Below are 26,214 nucleotides of genomic sequence, written 5' to 3'. Positions count from 1 at the left end.
CTATGCTTTCATTATTAATATTGTTGCTGTTGTTGTTTGTTTCTTGTGCCTTTGCTGTTTGTTTTCATTAAGTTGTTATCTCAGCCTGTAGTCTCTGCCTTTGTCCCTCTCTCATCAGAGAGGGTGCTGATAAAGGGGAGCAGTTTTTGTAGAGTTTAATTCCCAGCTGATTTTACACCAATACCAGAGTGACCAAAGCAGATTCCAGACATATGGAACTGTAATCTCCCAAACAGGACAGGATGCAAAATGCTGATAATGCCATTTCAGGATCAAGTCTCTGCCATCATCAGCTAGTGACCTAAGGCCTCTGTCCCACGCAATTGAATGGACTGACTACAGGTGCTATCTTTAAATAGGAAGTACTTGAGGTTAATGGCTGGCTGTATCTGCTGACAGCATTTTTTATAAAAAACATGCATAATGCATGATAAGCAGTGTTCAGAGGAAGACAAAAATAGCTCTGTATCAAAGAAGCTGGTTCCTTATTTGCCTCCAAGGGCAAAGGAACATGCTGGTCTTGCATGTAAGCAAGTCACTTTCTCTTCTGAAAATATGTTTCATCAGGTCTCCTACAGATAAAACATCTGCCAACATCAATTTTCACTGCAAAACAAGAAAACCTGATTAACCAGAAGGTATAATATAACTTACTTCTGATTAAAGGTCTCTCTTCAAAATAATAATGTGTTTCCTGAGCAGATGTTACTATTTGCTGAGACTCCAAAAGACCTTTAAGATTGACATCCAGCTGTTCTACATTTGATGCAGTGTATGTGACAAGATGATGCCACATGGTGATGTGTCCTCATGACATAGCTGAGGGAAGTCACCAGAGCTCTGGCCAGTTAAATGACAGAAAATTCAAGAAATCCAGCAAGCAGGTAAGCTCAGTCCTCTGACCACTGTCTCTTTGGGAAGAATGATCAGACTCAGGATCTGAAGCTGGTTTGGAAATTATGATAAACACCAGTAAGAATCTGACCAGAAAACATGACTTGTCTAACCCAAAGCAGACAAGGACAGAGCCAACTTTTGGAGTCTCCACGGAAATGGTGCATTATGCCAAAAAAAAAAAGGCATTACCTGTATGGCAAGTCTGAAAAGGAATTAGATACTCCTAGGCCAGTACTACCAGGAAGTGATGAACTAAGGGATAAAAATCCACAGAGCAATAAATCTGAGTTAGAACCATTTGAAAATGAGCCTCAAGCACCTTGCTTTCTGCATCCAGTTGTTTTACCCAGACATTTAGACTGAATTTCAACTTCCAGCTGGAGGCTGATGCTGTTGAGGGTCAGATCCAGTTTAAAATGACAAGCTATAATGGGTTAGGTACACAAGTAGGTACTGCTTCTAAGGGTGGCAAGTCTTCAGGTCTTGTGATTCCGCTGGTATAACAAATCGAGTATGTCACTCAATAAAGGGAGTGATTTTTGTTGAGGCTAAGTGTAACCACTGCCCATGGCGTCTCATTCTGGTGACAGAGCCCAAGACAAGACTTTCTCTGATACCTTTGAATTAACTCTGGTTATTTATTCAGTTTGCACAGCACATACCACTCTGAGAGCAGGTGTTCCTTTAGCATTACAGTGCTCCTTAAAAGCTCTTTGGGGGCTCCCCAGGAATATTACAGCAAGGCAGCTGGTAGATGACAAGAACTTGGGTAACTGTAGAGAAGCCCACAAAGAAACCTGTTCCTTGAATGGCTCAGCTGCCTCACAGATGGAAGGAAAAAGCACATGACATGACTAGCAAGATGTCCCAAGTAAAGGTGCTAGCAGAACCAAAGCTGCAAATCACAGTGGTAAGGGGTAAAAGGTAAGTGGATCACTTGTATTCTGGTTGCTTTTGTACTGGCGTTTAGCAGATATATATTTGTAATTCTGAGGATAACACTCCCCACCCTGTCACCTATGCCAAACAATGACATAACACTATAAACCTTTATGTAGTCATTCTGAATTATGTCAGATATCTTGGCTAAAACAACTGTGAAAAAAAGGCATAACTCTGCCAAATGAAGAAAACAAACTTTATTGGGATTTTTTTAGGGAGTAGGACAGCTGTGGACAGGGGTGAAAGGAAACTCAACTTTTCAAAGAGCTTTGTCAAGATATCTTAAAGAAGTATAGCTGTTAGAAATAAAAGGCAGCAGCCTTCAAGCATTAATAACCCACTGAAAGTAAACAACAAAGTAGGAAGGAAAGCATCTTTTCATGATAAAAGAAGTTCACTGGTGTGGTCCCAGATGGACCTTTGTTGGAGCATGCATTATTCAAAGTATTCAGAAGTGATCTGAGAAATGCTGCGAGGAATAAAGAACTACAAAGAATAGTGTGTTACATTTTCTGTATAAATTCATGGAGCAAATCTTATCTTGAGCCTCTCCAGTTCTCCTTGTTACAAAATGAGTGTAATGGAACTAAGCCAGCACAGGAAAGGCAACAAGAATGAAAGATATGTATCAATTCCTGTATGAGGCTAGATTATAGACTAGAAACATATCATCCAGAGAGAAAAGGATATGAGAATTTTACACCATCAACAGCTTTGACACGGCACAACTGGTTTTTTCTAATTTTACTCTGTGCATTTTATCTATTATCACAGAAGGCTTAGAAATTCAGAAAGTGCTTTTTGATACTATTTATAACTTCACCAAAATGTGTTGTCATAAAAGGTTGTGAATATCAAAGACTTACACTTTTTTCCCCTCTTCCATGACTGCCTAAATTCCATCTCTGCAGTCCTGACAAGCAGATTAAAGAAATCAGTCTTTTACTGTGGTCCTATGCAGCTTGTTCTAAATAACCAAAATCACCAGCATTAACATCCATGAATTGATATTGCTGGAAGGTTTCTGCATTAACTCAAGCAGGGAAAACTGAGGTTCACAAAGAACCTCCCTAAGATGACAAGTACACCAGAGCTTTCCCTTTGTGTGTTTCTACAGGAGGTGGATGTGGGTGGCTGCTTGCAAAGTCACCTGGACTCTGACTTGGGCGCTACACACAATTTTCAAAGGCTCACTGAACAATAGAGAGGCCTACCTCTAACAGTTATTTCTCATTCTTTCTCCTTAATCTTTAGCAAGTACTTCAGCATCTAGCTGCAATTACATGAGAGATTATTTGAGGAGGAATTGTGGGTGATTACTATGGAAAAGAATGTACTTAGCCTCACAACAGCTTCACCTGAAATCCTGCAGGAACTCTACACAGTTCCAAGATGCACTTGCTTCTGCTGCTGTAAATATTAATAAACTAGGAATCAAATGTATTGTCTCTCCTTCATTCATGGAGAATGGTAGAGGTGTGATAAATGGAACAGGAAGAATAGTGCTTTTATCTTTTTCAGCTGAGCAGGATACAGTATTTCTATTCAGCCTAATAGGAAACCCATGGGATTGATGCAGATGAGGCTCTTATCTCAAGAGCTTTTCTCCAGAAGTGAGATAGCCCAAGCAGAAAAGACTCCTCTATTCTGTTCTCAAAGACAGAAGGAAAGAGGTAAAAAAGTCACAGTGTTCCTAGGTCAACAACAAGATACTTGAATATCACCACTTACCTCTCAAATGACAAACATTAAACATTATGATTTTTTAACTTCTTTCACTGCCCAAGTGGTTTGACACAAATATCTAGAAATATTTCAGTCCACCTGGGGACCACCTCTGCCCTTGACTCCTTATTGTTCAGTTTATGTGAATATTTCCTCTTTCTTCAGCAATAAATCCACTGGCCTTGGTGCAATGTAGAGCTTGGTAAAACATTGCATAGCCCCATATCCTTTTCAGCAGAAAGTGTGTTGAGAAAGCTTTACAAATTTGACCTGCTACCTCCAGAACACCGCCAGCCAGACTTTGAGGGTTAGTATATCTAGTTCCTTATCAGACTTGCCACACAGATCATATCTTTACATTTTTGGCATAACACACCACTTCCCTGGAGATTCCAAAAGTTTACTCTGTCTTTGTCTGCTTTGAGTTGGATAAGTCTTGTTTTCAGATTCTTACTGATGTTTATCCTAATTTCCACACCACCTTCAGATCCTGAGTCTGATCATTCTTCCCTAAGAGCCAGCCACTAACACAACTAAATTCTGTTAGCAAATGTAATTTCTATAGTGGGTAAGAAGTCACTTGTCTAGAATTTGTCATTCTTCTCACTGCCATTTTTCAAGCTGCTTTTCTCCAAGTTTTATTTTTTTTTTATATGTACACCCACTCAGTCTTTCACCCAATTTCAAACAAGCTCCATGGGTTATTTGTGCAGAATTCCAAGAGGTATATTTTGCCTCATTTCCAGAGTCCTTCCTGTTACTAGTCCTGTACAGTCAGAGAAAACATGTTCACAGATTTGTTACTAAATTATAGTAGGATTAATTTGTTGGATTAAGTTCTTTTTAGACTTAGAGATGAGGTAACTGAGAAGAGTTTAAAAAACTTTTATTTTATTCTTAGCTTTATGTGAAGGGTGAGACAATACAGATGATATAATTCATGCTATCACAATCAGAAGTCAACTATTTCCTAATTACAATACATTATAAATGTTTTTTAGCCTATCAGTTTTTTGTCACACAATGCTGTAAATGCCTTAAAGCCAATCATCTAAAATTACCCCTGTTGGGTCCCACTACAATGCATCTTTCACAGTTCTATTTCTCCAAATTATCCAGTCTTATTTGCAAGGCCATCCTTCGAAACTTGTTCCTGTTCCATTTCTCTCTCAGCAATGTCTGTCCTATTCCATGGCATTTTCTAAATTAGCATTTCTTAGCTCAAGGTTTGAATACAGATGCAAAATATTTGAATCTTCTGTCAAGTTCTGAGAGCTTTCTACAAGTTCACTTCCCACACAAATTAACTTACGGACACACGTACATATAACCCTCCCTCACACAAAACCCCTCCCATGAAATCTAAAGCAGCACAATGCAGAAGATATAAGTTGCAAGCTGGTTGGCCTGGTCATGGCTTGGTATGGCCACACCAAACATGACACAAGGCACATCCAACCACACTGACAGAGGAACGTTTCTCCTCCCAGCTGGCACAAAGCAACTGCAGCTGTGCCCTCTTTTACCCAAAGGTGTCCTGACCAAAGGAGCTCAGCTCGCATTGGCACAGGGACTGCTGGAAACAATGATCTTCCAGGTTTGGCTAGATTTAGACAAGACTTTACCATTGTCACCACTTTTAATGAAGGGATGGGACCACTGTCAGGCTAAAAATTATTTATTGCTCAGATAAACATCAGTCTCAGAGGCTGTGAGGTTTAAGAGAGCAAGCACTCAGCCACAGCTTAAAGTGGCCACAAGTTCTTCCTTACAAGACAATATAGAACTTTCTAATCCAATAGACAGTTGTTACAAGGTTTATTTTTCTTTTCTGACCTATTACTTTTACTTAATTTTGCTGCACTGTGGATACTTTTATTCAATGGGCTTCTAACTCACATACACACATTTGCTTTTATTATAACTTCTTAAATCAGCTTCCTCCATACTATTACATTACCACACTATAAACCCTTCACCATCTTATCAATACAGTTTCTCACTTAAGGCATATTTTTCTTGCAACTATGGAAACATAAGTTTATGATTTTCTGCCTAATGCCTGTGTATTTTATTTTTAAATCAATCAAAGCTTCTTCTAAGACTGTAAATCAAACTCTTCAGTGTTGTGGAAGTTTCTGTTTTTCCAATTCCCACAAAGACTGTCTCCTGTTGAGTTATGGGCTACATGACCACTCTGAACAGTCTTTTATCTACTGTGATGCAAAAGGTACATCACACCTTCCCTTCTTGAGCTGAAAGCATCAATATCTACACCTAAGGCAGTGTTGGTATTCTCTACAGCACTCTCACAATTGTAAATACCACAAAATATAACTTCAGGAAAAGACCATTAATTTTAAAGCCTTTTTTTTCAACTGAATAAAGGTGTTTTCCCTTTAAATAGATAAAGAAAATCAGGAATTATGCAAGAGAAATGTTATACTACATTCTGTAGTATAACAGCAACTTACCCATCTAGTTAACAGTGTTGTACCAACAAGAAATTGAACAGCACGGTCACCTCTGGAGCTTAGAGCTGTGCTGCCAGCAAATCTAGCTGTAAGCCTGCCTTCATATCATTATTTCATTGAATGACTAACCCAGGAACTTCTATAGGATTTACCTGTGATCAGCCACCTAAGAAAAAAGAAAAAATTCTTAATTTTTGCTTCTTACATCTAATACTGTATCAGAAAAGCCTCTAATCCCAGCAAAGCAGCAGAATCTTTCTAATTGCCTTGAGTAGCTCCTCAAGCTATAAACATAACCTTAGGAAATGCATCTTTTCCTTGCCTGAATTTGCCCCTCCAGCCTGCTCCAGGCTGGACAGAGCCCCCTCACAGCTCCCCTTTAATCAAGAGGGGAGCACAAGCTCTTTTACAGAATAATCAAAACAAAGTTTCTAACTCACCAGTTACTCTCTTTCCTGCCCTTATCAGTGTTTCATGTGCCTGACGCTTGGGAAGACGATTCTTCCCTCTGTAAATACCTTCCTGTGGCCTCTAAAGGGACAAAAGGCGCCCTGCAGAAACATGTCACAAAGTGCTGGCTCCTAATTCCTGCCACCAGCTCAGCACAGCTGATATGATTCATTGCCTTGTTCTTTAAAACACCACAGTTTCAGGTTGAAGACATGAAATCATATTTTCAAATTACAGCAGCAGCCACTCATGCTATGGAAACTATAAAATTTCCACTCAATGTATGTTAATTGGATTATTATTTTAAAGTCATGCTCCCCTTCCCCAGATTAATAACAAATGAGCTCCCTCTAATTATTATTAGAATAACTCACATGCAAATTAATGATTAGGCCATTAACACCATGCAGATGAATTGCCATTAATTCTCACATTTGTGCAAATCAGCTAATAAAGTGACAATAAAAAAGGGGGAATTCCTTTATGCATTACTGAATTCCTTCATTCAAACCAAAGGCATACAACAAAGGACTCTTAAGCACTTTTTCCTTTTATGAAATGTTAAACTGAATTTATTCATCATTATCTTTTTTTTTTGTAGTAAAAAATTACTACAAAAAGCTGCATTTGTAAGTCTTATATGTTTATAGGTAGTGCTAAAGTGAAATCTTTTAACAACTGCTCATAGGGTACAGTGTAATTAACACAGGCAGTCCCAGACATAACATAATCAGAATAACTCAACATTTTAGAAATAGTTGGTCTACAAGCAACAGCACCAAATAATAGCTGTCTCCTGTTAACCACTGCAGGACTTTTTACATGTGTAGGACAAACTATGCTTTTCAAAGGGGTGTAAGCTAATTACTCTTTATGAAAATTGAGACTATACTACTGCACATTTACGAGCAGAGGAACTGAGTTTCTAAAATTGTATGAATACATTATAATAAAAGTAGAGAACTTCTTCCTAGCTAGGCCCCCCCGACCTTTCTGACACATTTACCAATTTTTTACCCATTCTGTAGTCATTCACTAATTCAATAAAACTAAAGTATAGCTCATAGCCATCTTATAAACCTTTGAGCTTCTCAAACTTGCTTTGGGCTGAGCTTTCCTACCTTCAAAATCACAGTCATTCAAAAATCTAATGCACTCTTAGATAAGGGAGACCTTTCCCTCCACCCTCACCTTCAACCCATTTTTTTCTAATCTCAGGTTTAGGCCATAATTTTTGTATTCTGAATATAGTTGCTTTCATTACAGAACACACAATATTATCTGTATATTTCTACATTATGAAAATTGGAATTTGCTGGAAAATGCAAGTGGCACTGCAGAAACCAATATCCATTAGTTTCCCAGGCCGAATACCCATGAACAAGGACATATAAAAGATGCATAGCTCTGGATATGATTATGATGCTCTTTGGTGCAGAAGGAATCAAAGAGCTCCCTGACTAACTTAAATGATCATATTGCTCACAGTAGCAAAACTGCATCATTTGATATTAATACCCTTGATGCTGATATTAAAATCACCCAACTGATGTAACTGGAAATGTTCAGGACCTCCCTCAGGAATGATGAGTGGTCAACATTTGCCACAGATTTGCTAAGAGCTGTCTTTCTGTGTGGAATACCCAGTTCTGCAATTTCAGTTCAGCACTCTACAAATGCACACAGAACTGTGGCCAGATGGGTAAATCAGTTAACTCTGCTCATACTTTATTCGATTTAGCATTCTCAGCAGTTTGCAAGAGCAGGAATAAAACATGAACACCAGCTTCCTAACTAGTCACCACACTAGCAGATTAATAGACATGCTCTCCATCTGGGTACAAAAAATAGCATGAAAACTACCCCCACAACATTATAAATGTCTTATTTGTGTGACAGACTGGAACACTTTCAAACCATACAGTTGCAACTGTGGTTTAGTCCATTTATTCCATGTTTAATAAAGGCACTTCAGAAGACTGTCCAGCTTACCTTTAGCCCCCAAGAGGTTTAGAGTGGTGCCCAATAAAAACCTCCTTGTTGTCTGGTTTACGTGTAATTGCTCATCTAAGCTTATATTTCTTCCCTTTCCAGAGGGTATTGCCTGAAATACACTGCAAGTACCACACCCTTTTAATCACACAGCTGCAACAGTGTCTTCTGCTCTTCTTCATTATCTGAGCAAAACAAAGTTAGGAACTTTGGTCCAAACACAACTTGAATGCTCAAACCGGCAAACCAATCAGAACAATGGCAGCTTTTCATCATTGTAACCCCCTTTTTCCACCTGGGAAGAAGTTACACTCACTTTGACATTAAGTGTCTTCTGGGAAGAAGATGTTGTGGGGCAAAGAAGGGCTCAAAGCTACTCTAAGGAAAACTTTTTGGCTTTCCATTCATTAAAAAGGAAACAGAGGAAGATTATCTTGTCTTCTTAAGCCTGAACTCTAATTTAGCACCAAGAGTTTAAGATCACTCTTTCATAATCCCTTCTTCAATACAGGCTTGTATTTGGTATACTTGTTATATATTTGTGGTAAATTGTTCGTTTCCTTCTCACTCCCTCCAAATCAAAGTCAGCATCCAGTTACAACACAGCTGAGGAAATAATCAAAAGCTTCTGTAAGTCAGGAAGAGTTGGGCCCCTGCTACTAAAATCTGCAACAAGAACTTTTGCAGTGTTTCTTCTGGTTGTCTTGATAGAGAATTTCATAATCCGATGGTATTTTTTCTATCTCTTGTATTATCATGCCTCAGGTGCCCCTAAAAGAAGGGAAAATGAAAAACCCATCAGTGAGGACAGAAGTCAAAGACTTCAAGAAGTAAATAGTTCTGTAAAAAAACAGTAAATATACTTTATTTTGGATTTATTTTGGGTTTCAGAAAGCCAGCATGGTGGGGCCATAGCAAGGAGAGCTAGAGGTTTATGCCTCACCCAGAATGTTTCCCCAAAGCTTTGGAATTCAGAGTAGAAGGCGGTATGGAGTGGTCCCACTAAAAGACAGAAGTTTGATGTACTCTACCCCAATGCTACTTTTTCTAAAGCTTAAATTTCCACCTGTTGCGCTGATCAATTAAGTGATTCATAGGTCTGTAGAAAAAAAAATAGAACAGGAAATAACAGCAAAAAAACCCCTGATTTCATCTTTTGATAGGTAGATCTAGCTTGAAAATTCATTACTATTGAAACATTAATTCAGCTGAAACTACAGCATTTTAGAATGAGCTTGTCTTAAGTAAATGCTTTGCTTTGTTAAGGTATTTTTTAAAAGGAATTCTCTAGGACTTTTTAAAAAGGCTAAAAATGGGTTTGGTGAATCCATACTTAGCTGCACTTCATCTTTTTTAAAACAGTTGTCTCAGTTAAAGAACATGTCTTTTACTGTGCTAACATGTGGTATGATTATTTTAAACTCAGACAAAAAGTATTAGGAATAGGAGCCTGATTTCTTATCCCTAATGGGATCTGAATTTCTGAATCATTTGTCTTCAGACTGCACTTCCCCTGGTGTATAACCCAGTGAGCATTTCATCTTCCTTGTAAAACCTCTAGATACTAAAACACACCTCTTGTTTAACTTTTCTTACTAAGGTCATTTCATGCTTGAAAAGACATGTGTAAGGCCTTGTTTTTAACCATTTACATGGGAAAGTTCAAGGAAAAATATCCCATATTTTAGAAGTAGCATGGTCTTAATAGTGATTTTTCCATAATAGATTAATGGGAGGAGGTTTTAGTACAACATTCTAATATGGAAAACTTGTATTAAGGACAAATAAAATCATTGGTAGTTGACAGTTATCAATAACCAAGGCAAATTTTTACTTGAACTCTTGTCCAAATCCAATCAGCTTCACAGTCAAATGGTTATCTGTGGCTAGAAAAGTCAAACAGATGCTGAAGCAGCTTTGTGGACGGATGCTGCCTTCTCTGGGCTTTGGCTTACAGAAACCTTGGCCAAATTTTAAGCCTTATAATAGAGATTGTGTGGAGGCTGGGGTGTGGCAGAGCTAGGTTCAGTGGTCCCAAACTGAATACAATAAAACCCCTTTTAAACATATTTCTTAACTGTTCATTAAATATTGGGCAAGGGTGTTTGTACTCAGTATAAATAAGAAGTAACTTGACTGGCACCTTTATTTGCAAGTATCATGTAAGTATTACTAAACCTATTTTTCTGGTCCAAAAGTAAAAATTAAAAATAAATTATAAAAAAAAAAATGCAAGAAGCAGACATCTTAAAGAATGATACAATAGAAAAATAGGGGAATGGGATTATTTTGAGCTGAGGAGTAGAACATGAAATATGAGCTGCCTTTAATCTGAGAACTGCATTAAAACCTGGTCTGCCTTTGTATCCAATCCCCCTCAGCTCCTGCACTCCTGGAATTTTTCAGAGATCAGAATTTCCAAGTTGTCTTATGCTCCTTGCATACCTTTGTTATATTGGTGAGAAAAGAAGATGATTCTGGAGAAAGAAGTGTTCAGGAGGTTCAATTGCAACAGTATTAACTGAGCCTTTGCCAGCACCAGAGCACAAATTAAAAACAAATTCTGTTAAACTGCCTTGTAGTGTTCTGGATTATAAAAGTCATAGCTTTATTCTAAGTGTACAAGCAAATGTTTTATTTAAGACAGGTGTTTCTGTAAAGTGAGCTTTTTTGAGAAACAAGGGATAGCATTTTTGGGGGGGAAAAAAGGTCAGCTAAAAAGACTTCAGAATGCCAGGAATGGGATATTGGGTTGTTTTTTTCCTGTGTAAAATCAGTCCTAATGTGTTCCTTCCAACAACTCTCAGGGCTTATTCTAATCATTGTCTGAAGAAAATGAGTGTGAGGCTACCAAAAATCTGTAATATGGAAAAAAAATCTTCCTTCAGGGAAGAAAAGGTTTTGATTGTGGTTAAAGGTGCTTTTACTGACTGTCTGTTCAAGTAGGTGTAATTTCTAATTAATTATCTCATCAGTGTTATAAAGCTGGAGGTATTTTAATTATGTGTATAACTGTTAAAATTATTTTTAAGATTTATTATTAAGCTTATATCCAGAAGCATAAACCTATAGTTCTTCTTTAGAACTATGTATTTAGTGATCTTTTTGACGTTAAATCTCATTGACTCTGTAAGGAACACTGAAAACACAAGCTCATCAGGTGAAGAAGTCTTTTGGGTTTTTCTTTTTTTTACTTTATGTGTGTGATTTATGGTCGTTTAATGCCACAATAACCCATTCTCATTTCGCTGTCACAATGCTGCCATTCCCCCAGTGCCTCCTGACTCAAACAAGCACTATCTGATCTTGGGCTTTGCAGCAATTTGGGTTAATTATTTTAAAAAGCTACAGCCAGGATCGAGCCTTTATGTAACTGAGAATATTCCAGTCATACTGGATGTTCTCTAGGAGAACACAGACGATTTATGTGCATAATTAAAGGATTCATCATGATTAACAACACTTCCATGAAGAGCAGCCAGTTCCATAGGTTAGACCAAGCCACTCTTGGGCTGCAAGAGTAATTATTGGGGTTTTGCCACATCTGAATAGGTCTGGAGCACCCTGATGAAGAAAAACATGAATCCCCGTTTTCATGGAATCCATTGTGTGTCTGGAAGCTGCCAGAACCCCGATGAATTATGTTTGCAAGGAGAGGAAGTGAATGAAATTCACTGAGAATGTTCTATTGATTCCAGTCCTGGCACATAGAATCTATACAACTTCTCAGGAGGTAGGGAAATCCACATTGCAAATGAAGATTTAATAATTGTTATGGAGCTATCCAAGTGAATTAGGCTGCTCCTAAAAAGCTTTTCATTCTTAATTGATTTCTGCTTTCTCCATAGCAGGGTTCATGCTCTGTAGTACTCCAAATACCAATTTATGTCCCCCCCTTATTACAGATGGTTCATATCCATTAGAAATTTGCCAAATATTTCTTTAAATTGTTTTCATGAATTCCTGTGGCTTTGGGAAGGAAAGAAATTTGAAATTACTTGATAAAACAAAGGCAAATAGTTAAATACCCACTGTAAAATGATGTTTTGAAATGACCACAAAACTTGAACAGTCAGTGCTTCTCTACATTTCTTCTTCACACTGTGGCTTCTTGAAACAATCAGATAAAATCTTAAAACAGAAATGGATAAAGTATACTCAAAAAATATGGAAGTGGTTGATGGAGCATAAATAGATATTGGAAGCCATTCCTTGTATGACCTTAGAGACAATGGGATTTTCTACACTATTCTTTCTTGCAGATTAAACAGAGGTAGGAATATTCATTGGTTTCTTGCATTTCATCTTTAGAGGTGAAATATCAAGAGATGCAGAATTTTTTTTTTTGCTGACAGGGTCATGGGGTTTGAACCTGAGTCATCTTTGTTATGTAATATGAATGATATTAAAGGTTTAGGTGAACCAGCTTGAAGATGCCAATAACACCCAAAAAACCATTTCTTTCTAAGGGTAGCAGAGTAGAGTCTTCTGTGCATTTGTAAATATACATTTTTCTGTATCTTATTTTGGTACTAAATAAGATTTATTCCAGTAAATATAAATACTATTCTTAATACTGTGCATTTTTCTAACTATAATGTCAGAGAATTGCTCATTTTTTCAAATTTGCTGATTTCCTCTTTCTACTTTGTCACTCTTTCATAACAGAAGCCCTCTAACTGTGCATGTTTGTAGACTGCATATTTTAGTCAATAAATGTTTTTATTGACTTGCAGGGAGTTCAATATTTGGTTAACATTAAAATGACTGGCTTGTGGGAGAGCTCTGAGAAGTGACTGAACCCTATAAAATGGGCAGATAAATGTTTACAGAGCCAGAAATGTTGAGAGAACAACACAGTAAAAATTTAGTCTGCTATGTCCTGACTCTCCTGGTGTAAGACATCTCCCTACCCTGCTCTTTTATCAAATGGAGAATTTCCAATTCAGTATTTTCCTGTCATTTACTCTTCTGCAGTGACTTTAGGTGTGACAGTTTGTGTAGTTTAGGCATTAAGCTGTAAAGGTGCTCATCTGGGTTACTTTGGGAACCTGCACTATGAGCTCTCTCAAATGAGACTTTTCTAGGAACAGCAATGATCTGGGAATTAAGCTCAGGGCCAACTACTGAAGCAGCTGAGACAGCAGTGAAAACATCATTAATTTCTTCCTGTATGGTATTTTCAGAAAGCACAAGAAACTAAACTAGAATTTCTAGTGTCATTCAGTACATTTTCCAGCTTAAATTTCTGAAGATAACAGTCTGGTTAAAAAACAGTTTAGGAAAATGTAGAGCAGATTTGGAAAACAAATTTTTCATTTTTTTTTCCCCATCTTGCTTTTGTTCAGTATGGTGGCATGGTCAAAAATATCCTGTTAAATATTTGCATTTGGAACCCACGAAGAAAAAAATGCTACTTCATGGAATTCATGCCCTGGAATGCTTGAGTTGGCTTTCAATTTACAAATTTTCCTTGAACCTAATAGGTCAGGTACATTCTTTGACTTTCTGTAAAATCCCCAGTGCACCCTGGGCCTAGGCCTCTGCCATTTGGTGAAGTATTAATAGGCCAAATTCAGCATTTACCATTTTATTAAAGTACAACTAATCTGAAAACCCTGTGCATCATTCTGAATGTTCTTAATAGGATATTTTTCCTCATGGGATTTGCAGTGCTTATAGAATAGTTTTATTTGTGAGTCATGAGTTGTTGTTTGGAATTCTCTGCCAGGGTGCTTTTTTGCTGAATCTTCAGAACGAAATAGCTGAAGAAAATTACTTCATTTCTAGACCTCATTTTTAAAAAATGTTGGAAGTAAACCAGCAGGAGAAATGAACCCCACACAAATAATTTCAGAGAACATGTCACATTGTGCTAAGCCTCTGTAAACACAACAGGGCTAAAGGCCTTCAATTACAATATTTTCTAGCCATTATTCTAATTAGTTGTTTCATGGGGGGAGTTTCAATGGAGTGTACCATGTAGAGTGGAAGGTTTCCTACCTGGCTGCTTTAGGGGTTGTTTGGAAGGTTTTTTTAAAGTGGAGTGGAAGGTTTCTTACCTGGCTGCTTTACATTTGCACTCCTCAGCTGATAAAAATGGGGATTTGCCAGCTGGAAGGACACACCTGAGGTTTGCTCACAAATCTTGCTGCAATCTGGCTTGTTAGGGAAGGAATGTCTTTGGATGTTGTAGGTTAAAGCAGTTGTTGATGGTTCTTTCTTGTTGATGTTGATTTTTTTTTTTTTTAACTCAGGCCCCAAAGGTATAAAATTATCATTACAGTCTGGTTGATACTGATGAACATACCTTTCACTTCTGTGTTTTGTAAAAGCAAGCATTCTTGCACTGGGTATTAGCAGAGTAAGTTTTCCCATGATTCATGGTCCTCCTGTGATGTCTGATTTTTAAATATACTGTAAAAGTGAGCAACATCCTTAACTAAAGATGGATTTTTCCTGCTATAATTAAATTTGACACAATAGGTCATGTACATAGAGCCAAGGATCTCTCACTCTTGAGGTTGGTGAGGAACAAGTCTTCCTCCTGCAAGCTGGCTTGTTAGGGAAGGAATGTCTTTAGATGCTGTAAGTTAAAGAAGCTGTTGATGGTTCTTGCAGAATCAATACTCAAATAAGGACAATTGTTTATAAACATCATGGAATTCTCTCAATTCCCAAAGGATAAACCTAAAAAATCTTATCTGCATGAAGGCTTCTCTTCCATTCCCTAACTTCTGTTCCATTACCCAACAAAGCAGCTGCCTGAGTCTGAGCAGAGAATGCTGATTTACAGGGAGCTGGGGTGGTGTCACAGACAAGGAAAAGAAAATTGCCATGCAACAAGCCACTGTACCAGGAGTGGTCACACTGTGCTTGAAATAAGGATTTAATTTAAACTAAATGAGTTTTCTGCATACTGGTTACAACTAAACTGATTAGAAATATGTGTTTTGGTTTTACAACTGTGCTGCAGGAGAAGCATTTATTACATAGCTGTTGAAGTGCCTGTTTTCTTGATCATTTGATATTTCATGTCCAATAATAAAAATGGATGTAATCTAAATGCAGAATCCATCCTATTTAGGGCTCATAATTAAATGCTTTCCAAAAATGTTTATCATAACTTCCCAGTGTGGCTTGTGGCTAATTTATTCAAATGGTAAGATCCTTCTCCTCTCACCTGTGTCTGCAGCAGATAAAATTGTGAGAGGGATATGTTGCTTAATTAACCCTGTAATTCTTACATTTGGGTTAATTAGCATCTAAATTAAGGTTTCTTGTGTATCATATGCTTGGTGCTGTAGTCTATTCTGCACAATTTATTCCTCTGCAGCTAAGATATTTCTGCTTGCTTACATGGTTTGATTGCTTTCATATGAAAGTTTTGCATTTTTCTTATGTGCACCTCCTGGGATACTAATTACAAAACACATCACCTGATAACTAAAATAACTCACTGTTCAAAGAATGGACAAGATCCTGGCTGTGAAAGATTTTGGAATCCTGACATGGTTACCACCTACATTTGGGTGAATGTGACCATATTCGGGTGCAGTTGGTAGGATTATATGTGTTCAAATGTTGTAATAATTTGAATGCCTTTGCTAAATACATTCAGCTGTTCAAACCTGCTATCTCTACTTACTCATGAAGTATCAGTTTATTTAGGATTTGCCGAATGGAAAATGGCTGAGTTATTCATGACATCTGTATTCATAACAGAGATGACAAGAAATGAAGACAATCAAAAAATAAAGTTGTGGCTTTCCCATCACAATACAGTAGGAAAACTACAGATTGCAGTTTCTTACTCTGAGACCATCATAAAGAGGTGTAGCCTCTGTTCTCCTTCATTCATTTAGTCTGAGTTCCTATCTCCCCTCTGAGGGACAGTCTGGGTAAGTCTGAGCTAAAATGGTTAAACATAAACCAGAGTGAGCTATAGAACATTATTGTATTCTGTGGTTTGAATTTCTGTGAAGGAATTTTGCACTGAAGGAAAACAACTCTTTGCAAGGCTCTGCCTTGTGAATGTGGGGCCCAAGCACCTCAGACTGTTGCTTGTGGGATGGCTGCAAAGAATTCAGTTGTTCATAGAAACACAGAAAGTCTCTGGCTAGTCCAGAGCCAGTCTGGATAAACTACTTTATTCAAAGAACATGCAAATCAAATGCTCATTATGACTCCAAGGAGTGCCTTTAAAAATGGCTAGCCCGCATACCTTGCAATCTCTAGCTCTCCATAAGTAGATACAAAAATGAGTAGGAATTAAAATATATTTTTAATATTAAAATATTAAGCATAAGCTGAGAAATGTGGGGTTTAATGTTTTTTCATTCTGAACAATGCATCGCTTTCAGGTCAAACCTAAAAGTGATGAACAGTTTGCCTGTAAAGGAAAAACCCTTATCAGAAAGGCTCCTTAAAACAGCTTATTAATTATTTCTTAGGGAAAATAGCTCTTTTCAGAGCATGTTTCAGAACCAGGAAGGCCAAATACGTGCCCTGGGTTTGCAGCAGTAACAAGGCACAGCCGTGCCTTGCATGAGTACAGTGATTTCATGAGTTACAGGATTTCATGCACAGAGTCCCTGACTTGAACCTTCCACCCTCAATTCTTAGGAGCATACCAGGAGTGTACAGCTTTCAATTCACAAACTTTTAGACTGATTAAATTGAGCTCAGTGTATTGTCATCTCACAACACAGATTTGTTTCTTTTGGCTTGTTCATGCTGTAATAGCACAAAAGAAAAAAAATCCCAGACAACCAACAATATAAAAACTTTACTCTGAAATTATACTGAAAATTCTGAAATAGTGCTGATATGGAGCTAAAATTACTTCCTTCTTTTATCTGTGAAAAATACTCTTTTTTAATGCATTATTCATTGTGGACACAAATACTCTGGATGACATCAGACCAATTGAGAAGCAATTTGAAGAAAATATTTTCTAGGAAAGTGTATGCTATTCCCCTTAAACACTGAAATGAAATAAGCCAGCAAATAAATATTCAACACTGGTATTTTATCCACTTTTCCTTAACTTATCAAAACCAAGCTGTGAAGCATGGGAAAATTGATATTAGTCTATTGTGCAGGAAATCCGTGCACAGTATGAAAACAGATGAGAATGTGTGCATATGCACAGCACTAATGTTGCCCTTACTGTTACTGAGCTTGACAGAATTGCTTATTACTGCTGAAACCTCCTATTGTGAACAATTAAAGAGAAGGTCTTTGCAAATGTAACTGAACTGGGTTTTCCACACCTGAGAATCTGCTGGAGTCTGTGGGTTTGGTTTGTTTGGGGTTTTTTTTTGTTGTTGTTTCTGAGGCTGAACTTGGTAACCTTACAGTTCTTGTGGCATTGAGGAGGGAGGGGAGATGCAGGTGAAAAAGGTACAGAAGAGGAAGGGAGAGTTAATTGAGCAGTGTCTAGATGAAGTCAATGATTGTCACATTCATATTTTCTGAAAAATCCCTTCACTCAGGATTTCTCTCCTGGGAAGCTGACAAGCCTCAGAGAAAAGGAAAACAATTCTGATCTCATTTGCTTCTCCTGTGTTGTGCTCATGTGGAATGTGTTTGGAGATTGTTCACCCACAGGTGATTGTTCCATTGGATTCTGCTGGGAGTTGTTTTCACTCTTTGGCCAATCAGGGCCAAGCTGTGTCAGGGCTCTGGAGAGAGTCAGGAGTTTTCATTATTATCTTTCTAGCTCTGAGTAAGTATCCTTTCTGTATTCTTCAGTATAGTATAGTATTCTTTAATATAGTATCATAAAGTTAGTATAATAAATTAGCCTTCTGAGAACATGGAGTCAGATTCATCATTCCTTCCTGCCATGGGGCACCCACAAATACAATAACAGATCTCCTCATTCAGACTTGGAGGAGCAAGCTGTTGATCCAAAATGTGACAGGTCTGTCCTGACTTCTGCCACTCAGTCCTGTCTCAGCTTGTGTGAGTGTGTTCAGAGAGTTACAAAGCACCTGAAACACAGAGCTAAGAGCTCCTGCCAACGACAGGGGAGTCCCAGATGGTGAACAGCTGGCTGTGATGATGCCCCAGGTTTCACTTCCTTTCCTGAGAGGAAAAGAGCTAAAGGGTTGTAACCAGCTGTTGTTACTGGGAGCAGCTGACAAAGTGTTTTTTCAATGCACATTTTTAGTTTTGCCCTGAATATAGCTTGGATGCAAGAATCAGGCTGAACACCTCTCTCAGCATTTTTCTGTGAATGTGAATCACAAGACATTACATTTATTACAGAGCAAGAGAACACACATTGTTGGTTCCTGGTACAGAAGTGACTGTGTCAGAGCATTAGCAGGGATAAATTTCTGTGGCACCAGTGAGCCAGGCTGCATCAGCACAGGCACATAACTGCAGGAGTCAGATGAATTATCCCAAGTGAAGGATAGCAGGATGCAGAGAGCATATTGAGCATTTCTGCACAAAGCCAGCTTTTGCACACTGTGGTCCACCACATTTTGGTGTAGCTCCAGTGCAAGTAGCCAAGCCTGTTGTAAGTTATCAGCATAATTAGCTCATCTGTCTTATGCACCTGGAAATCAGAGTGTGGTGATAAATTATTCCCTTGAGCAGATTGAACCTACAGTCAATAATGATGAGCCAAAAAAAATTATCTTGTGCCTGAAGCTTGAATTAGAAAAGCAGGTTTTTCTGCAGGGGAGCTCCTTTAAGGCTGAACCACAGGCAATGCTACATATTTGGTATTGAATGTTAGGAAAGATAAGAAGTATAATGCTTTTTAAGGTTAATTCTGGGTACTGTGGTTTCTAGGAACACAGGATTTCCTGAAGAGCAAAGGGCAATAACAAAAAGAGGCTGATAAGTAGTGTTAAAATGTTTAATAAACCCTTGAATCCTGCAGTATTTGGTTGCATTTATGTTTATAATGTTAACACAAAGTTGAATTAAGTATGAAAATTACAGTGAGTGTTATAAAAAAGCAAGGATCAATACAGTGGTAAAGCACAGAATAACACAGCAGAGCTGGAATGAAAATGGTCACAAAAACCTGACACTGTGCAAAGCTTGCCCAGGAGGTAATAAGAAAACTGAAATCACTATTACTATGCAGAGAGTTGCCTTATCTCATAAAGCAGCAGGTAAAATTGACTGTCAGACTTCACATATCTTGTTTCCAATATGAGTTTGCTCATTCAGACCAGGCAGCATTAAATGGCAACTTAGTTTTCTACTGAGGGAGGATATTCTCCTCAGAGCATGAGTTTAGACCTAGGACTTTCCCAGAGTGTATAATTAAAGGCATGCCAGGAACTGATGTATTTTTGTTTTGTTTAAAGTGTCTGGTTATTGTCATAGATCAATCAAATGGACACAGACTTTCTCCCCATATATTCCTTATTATAACTTCTATAGAGTCTTGAGCATCCTGGGAGGATTCCTACCTGAAAATGCTTAAACCTTGTTAAAAATCTGGCTACCACACTAAATAGGATACATTTCCACTGTAAGTGGACATGGGGAATTTCTCAATCACCAACTGTATGGTACAAAAGCCACAGATTTGGCAGTGGGGCTCTCATTTTGAAATATTTTTGTGAATCCTCATCCAGTGAACGAACTTCAAAGTTCATGTTCATTCAGATTTCTAAATCCAGCTGTCAGTATTTACAGTAACTCGGTAAGAGTGATTAAAAGTGGTATTTTCTTGTAAAAACAGAACTTTTTGAGTACATTTGGTCCAATTCTTGTCCAGGAGCCAGTTTTGCCCTTAGTGCAAAAGCAAATTAATTCTTGTCATTCTTAGGGTTTGATAGTTTGGGGTTTTCTGGTTTTGTAGATTTGTGTGTGTGTGTGTGTGTGTGGTTTTGGGGATCTTTTTACTGCGTGTCTCAGTTTACAAGACTATAGAACTGATTATTTTATCTTATGAATGACTTTGTTCTGCTATGCTGTTCCAGAACATACTGTGCAACACTTATGTCCTCTTTCCTCTAAATCTAGAGTAAAACCTGAAGAAGACTGAGGAGGATTGAAATGTTTTTACCAAGAACTTGGAAGGAAGACAACAGAGCTGCCTAGTTTATTTGAAACCCTGTTTGGAAAACAAATGTACTAGCGTATTACAAATATTCCTGCTGTAAAATGAAAATATTTTCTGAATTAGTTGGGTCTATAAACTGAGTCACCTGGAAGTTATTCAACTGTGTATATGCCATCAGAGAATGTACCAGAAATCCCTTGACCAGTTTCTTCTGTAGCTCTAAGTCCTTTAAAAATATTCACTTATAAAGCTGCCCCCCAACAGAGCTTCCTCCATGTACTGCAAACCAAGGCTGAATTGTGAACCTGTTTGGCATTTTATTGATAGTCTTAGAATTACTTAAGTAATAATTAAAACCTAAAATGCTTACCTTTTTATTCATTCTGCTGAATACACATATCTGGAACTTGCTATTTTATTAATAACTTCAGTTTTCATTTGCTTCTGCACTATAATGGAGAATAATAGAAATAAATATTCTTCATTTGAACTCCCATTGAGTAATTACTGTTTGGAATTGACAGAGATCTGCCATATAACTCCAGAATCTGTGGTTTTTCTAATTCTCAGCCTAAAATCTCTGACAGAGAAAATGCACCCCACCAAATTGCCTGGCCAGCAGTAGTGTGCTCTCAAGCTGTGCATATAGCACATTCTGAACTGCTGCTGCCCCATGGGAGCTGTAACAATTTTCTCATTGTGCTGGGCTCAGATATGGAATTGCTCTCCATTCCCAGGCTCTGAGGTGCAGGGCTGGGCAGCAGGGGTGGTGCAGCTGTGGCAGGGACAGCAGCAAGCCCTCCTTCCCTCTGGGCTGTGCTAACCAAATCTGCTGCCCCAGAGCACTCACACCCCAGCTCTGAGACCTGTTGGTTCAAGTGGCTGCTCCTGAGACCTTTAAAGGCCTTTTAGTCACATGCATGGAGAAGAAGTATTTGGAAATCAATGTATCAGAACAGCTGGAAGCTAACCAGCTGTTGGAGTGAGTCTCCTTTGGTCCTGGCACCACTTCTCCACAAGCAAAGCAAGAAGCTGCTCTTTGTTAGTGCCCTGTGAGTGCCACCAGTGAGGGTTTCACAGAGAGAGGGGTAGTCTAGCAAACAACCTGGTGAAGCAGCATCAGGCCCCAGAACTGTGGCATTCTCATTCTCTAATAAAATCCCTTCACCCAGGATTCCTCTCCTGGGAAGCTGACAAGCCTCAGAGAAAAAGGAAAACAATTCTTACCTCATTTGCTTCTCCTGTGTTGTGCTCATGTGGAATGTGTTTGGAGATTGTTTACCCACAGGTGATTGTTCCATTGGATTCTGCTGGGAGTTGTTTTCACTCTTTGGCCAATCAGGGCCAAGCTGTGTCAGGGCTCTGGAGAGAGTCAGGAGTTTTCATTATTATCTTTTTAGCATTCAGTAAATATCCTTTCTGTATTATATAGTTTTGTGTAGTATTCTTTAATATAATATAGTGTTATAAAATAATAAATTAGCTTTCTGAGAACATGGAGTTAGATTCATCATTGCTGCCTTTGTCAGGGCATCCCTGAAACTACAATACACAACTATCTTAATGTTTTCTTCCATGGTATTCAGCTGTGCAGGAAAACCTCCCTCTGTACAAAAACACTGAGCTGTCATAAAGATGCTAGTTATGTTTTTAAAAATTAAAAAAGTAGGCTATATGAGGCAGAGAGAATGAACATTTCTGTGCTATGTGACTCCTGTTTGGCTCAAAAACATATGGCACATTTCTCTAAAGACAGTTGCATCGGTTTTTTCTCCACATCAAGCACACAGATATTAACCTGCTAAAATAGACTGGTGTCCAGGTGGGATGTGAAGCTGTACAGTAAAAGCAAGGCCACCCCTGACAAAGGGAGGAGTGATGCATCTGACTCCATTGATATCAGAAGGGTAATTAATTACTTTATTATACTATATTACATCTAAACGGAATCTGCCAAGCACCCAACTCAACTGCCCAGGATCTCGTGGCTGTCAGCCCACAGTCCCCACACACACCTGGATTCAATTGGTCAGTGAATCACAACACTCACACCAGAATCCAATCACCAATTCCCTTCAGGTAAACAATCTTCCTCAATGCATTCCACTTGTGAACCACACAGGAGCAGTAAATGAGATAAGAATTGTTTTTTCTTTCTCTGAGGTTCCTCACAGTGATTCCCAGAAAATCCTTGGGAAGCTGTGCCTTGCTTTTCTCTGTCGAAAGAAATGAGGCCACAAAGCTGTATGTAAATGCAGTAAGATACCTAATTGCTGAGCTTTTTTCCCTACTGAGATAAATACCCTAAAAAGAGGGGAAGAAAAACCTGGTGTTGTGCCCTCCAGGGGTCCTGGAGCAGAAACCCAGTGATACACCCAGATTCCCACCACCACTGGGATCAAATAGTGATGCAACAGACAGCTTTGGGTAGGGTCATCTCAAAAATGCTGAATTTGTGCATGGGGGCAGTTGTAAACCTTGTAAAGTTTCTGCTGATTGGAGACCTCAACTGAAAGTGCAGCTGTGGGCTGATTTGGCCCATGCAAACAAAGTTGTGCATGCACTCTGCAATCAAGTGAGCACATGTGCACAGCTGTGTTTATCTGACACTTTGCAAATCAGGATTTTATTTCTAAATAGCATGCTGGCAAGAACAAGGTCATGGAAATATTCCTATTAGCATTCAGAAATAAATATATATTTTTAGAATGTTACCTTAAGAGCTTAGAAATTATGATTCCTAATTTCTCACAAAAGACTCTGGGGTTTTGTACTGCTTTAACCTTCACTTAAATACACCCAGCTACAGGATCTCCAAAATATAGCTGGGAAAAAGCTTTATTTAGTTAATGAACTGGTGAATAAAAGCTTGCCTAACACTCACCTTATACTTTCAAAGCAAAATATTAACAGGAAAATATATTGGATTGACTATATATTGACTCAACCAATTTGTTGAGGTGGACTTCTATTTTCCAGTGACTAGACTGGAATTGAAAGACTGCAGTTGAAAACCTTCAACCCTGGATTACCTTAATGGCAATGAAGGGTATGTAAGAGTGTCTTAAGGCTTCTGTTATTAAGTCAGCTCTTAATTGACTTTTCCTAATGTACTTTGGAAAAAAAGAGGGACTATGAGTTTTCAGAAGTTGATTTTAAAAAATGCAGCTCCTCTTGCTGACAGCATATCAGCAGTACAGCTGCTGGGTGGCAGATATGACGACTTCTGGCAGCCTGAAAAACTGGGATATTCCTGATGGGAAAGGTGTCTCCGTAACTGTTACACACAGGACACACCCGCGAATAATCAGGAAACTTTGGAAAAGCAGTGTACCATGTGCTAAATGCTACCCTTAAATGCTTTTTCAGAGAACCACAGGATATTTAGGGATATTTGAAGGGATCTCTGCACATCTCCTGGTCCAACAACCTCCCAAGGCAGGGTCACCTGGAGCCCAGGAAGTGCCAGGTGCTGTTGAATGCCTCCAAAGAGGAGACTCCATGAGCTCCCTGGGCAGCCTGTAAGGAATTATTATAGGATTATATTAACTGAAGAAGTTGTTTGTAAAGCATCTAGGAAATGCTTGCCTAAATATTTATTGTAGTTTTGGGGAACTTGGGTGGGGAGACCACCCAGAAGAATGAGAACCAGGCAGGCTGATCTGAGCAGACAAAAACCAAGACACTGGATAATCATAACTGCTTTATATAGATCTAAAAGAAAAAATAAGGACTCTTAAAATAAAAACAAATTTTCTGTATGGCTCTTAAATTCTTCTCCCTCCCTTACACATATTAGTCATGTTGTAGTTTCATATCTGTGCTATAAAAAGTTTTATTTCTGCTCCTTTAGATGGTCACATATAGGAGAGAGAAGGTCCTTTAGACTGAAGGGGATGAAAACCATATGGAATGGCTGGTTGCCACTTCCACTGCATAGCACAATCCCCAAAAGACTGAAAGATTACCCAAGCTCATCGAGTTGCAGAGAAATGAGTTACCAAGCAGGAAAAAAGGAGGTGATGTTATTGAGAAAACACAGCCCATGAATACTCATTTCTTAAAACAGCATTCTGTTAGCCCGGAGGTATTGAAAATTATGCATTATGTAAAGATTCCAATGCAATAAACAAATGTTTGCATCTGTCTCTCCTGGGCAACTAACTGTGAAAAAAGATGGTTTTATTCTATCAAGCAGAGAATCTTTCATAGAGAACTGTCCCACGTAACTACATTTACCTCCTGCCTATACTTGAGAAAAGGTGAACATTTGTTTCCTATTTCAGTGTACTGTTGTGCTACACATGAGCTTCCCAGCCTCTCCTTTTCTCCAAAATACCTTCCAGCTGAATTACAATTTAAGAAAAGTGCTAAGAAAAGGTATTTACTGCTTTTAATCACAACTGTAAATCCCCAGCTCAATCCTAGGTGGGCAGCAGCTGATTTAGTACATTCCCTGCCTATTAGGGATCACATCATCCAGAAGGCCTGGTCTGTGCTGAAATTAAGGTTCTATTCTTTCTCTCAGTCCCTGCCCCAGCCAGTAGAACCCAATGTCATTTCAAAGGGTGAGGCACTGAGCCAAGTCTGTCTGGGGAGCATTTTATGGAAGTTACAGCTGCTCTTTGCTGAGAATGTTTTAACCACCCTATTACATTTAAAGGATGTAACCCCACAAAGAAAATTTAATACTTCAAGGCCCCTTACTTTAAAAGCAACACCTTTATGTAGCTTCCAGTGTTTGTGTTCAGTGTAAGGACTTTGCTAATAATTTGAGATAAGTTAGAGGACTTGAGAACAAGCTGAAAAACATTCTGAATTAAAGTTTTGTTAGGTTCCCCACATGAAATAGGTTTACAGACATTTTAGAGCACTTCATTAGCTCATTTCTGTCTCTGTGTTTGTAATGCTACAGCTGATGTAGGTTGGAGCCTGAGATGGTGCAATTTACCCTTTTTCATCAGGATGGTCTGAGATCACACAAAATGAACATGTACTTCCATCTGTCCTGGGCTTACAGGAAGAAAAGTTATATTAACATAAGGATTAGAAGTATTAAGGATTGCATTTGCCCTTGTGAGGGTAACTATTCTAACTATTTTGGATTACTTTTTAAAAGCTCAGTTTCTCATTCTTTGTAGGTTAAGTGGCCTTTTTGGCAACTCTTTTGATGGGGAACTGTGAATCTTCCCACTATTTGATTGTGAAGTGTGCAGCTCCACAGGTTGCAAACTAATGACAATTAAATTGGAATTTAAAATATATGTCCCACATGCATATTTTCAGCTTGATTAAGTATTTCAACTTAAAATAGTAATTCTCTCAGTAACTGCATGAGAGGGCTACTCACCGTGTCAGTCTGGATTCCTGCAAGTGAAGCTGGCCCTGAAATGTCAGCACAATGCCAAACTGTGAAGAGTGGAGAACTGAAACTCCTGGCTTTTGAGCTATTTCTGTGAGCACAGTGATATTCTTTTACTCTGAATAAAAACTTTCTGCAAGACAGGAATGCATTGTGGGACCTCTAGCTCTAAGCCTGAGAAAGCTCTTGTGATCTTTGTACCTCTTATTTCCATGTCCTTTGCCAAACTTTCATTATTTGGATCCAACTTCTCTGCCATTTCTCCCTCCCACCCTTTTTGCAGTCATGGTGGAGGCCAGCCACACCAAAAACTGCTGCAGAGCAGCTGCAGC

At 38.5% G+C, this 26,214-nt stretch overlaps 1 long non-coding RNA gene across 1 annotated transcript; it reads right to left on the bottom strand.

Moving 5' to 3' along the window:
* Positions 1–7,059: 7,059 nt before the first annotated feature.
* On the bottom strand, positions 7,060–25,975 carry LOC141730057 (uncharacterized). The gene is made up of 4 exons (XR_012581514.1): positions 25,871–25,975; positions 21,748–21,882; positions 20,891–20,969; positions 7,060–9,251 (listed from the first exon to the last, which is right to left on the bottom strand). It is a non-coding gene; the product is annotated as an uncharacterized LOC141730057 (long non-coding RNA).
* Positions 25,976–26,214: the final 239 nt, after the last annotated feature.

The sequence above is a fragment of the Zonotrichia albicollis genome, chromosome 9 (genome assembly GCF_047830755.1).
Source record: "Zonotrichia albicollis isolate bZonAlb1 chromosome 9, bZonAlb1.hap1, whole genome shotgun sequence".
Lineage (NCBI taxonomy): Eukaryota > Metazoa > Chordata > Aves > Passeriformes > Passerellidae > Zonotrichia > Zonotrichia albicollis.
The sequence above is the reverse complement of the archived record's forward strand: the minus strand, read 5'-3'. Positions and strand labels throughout refer to the sequence as shown.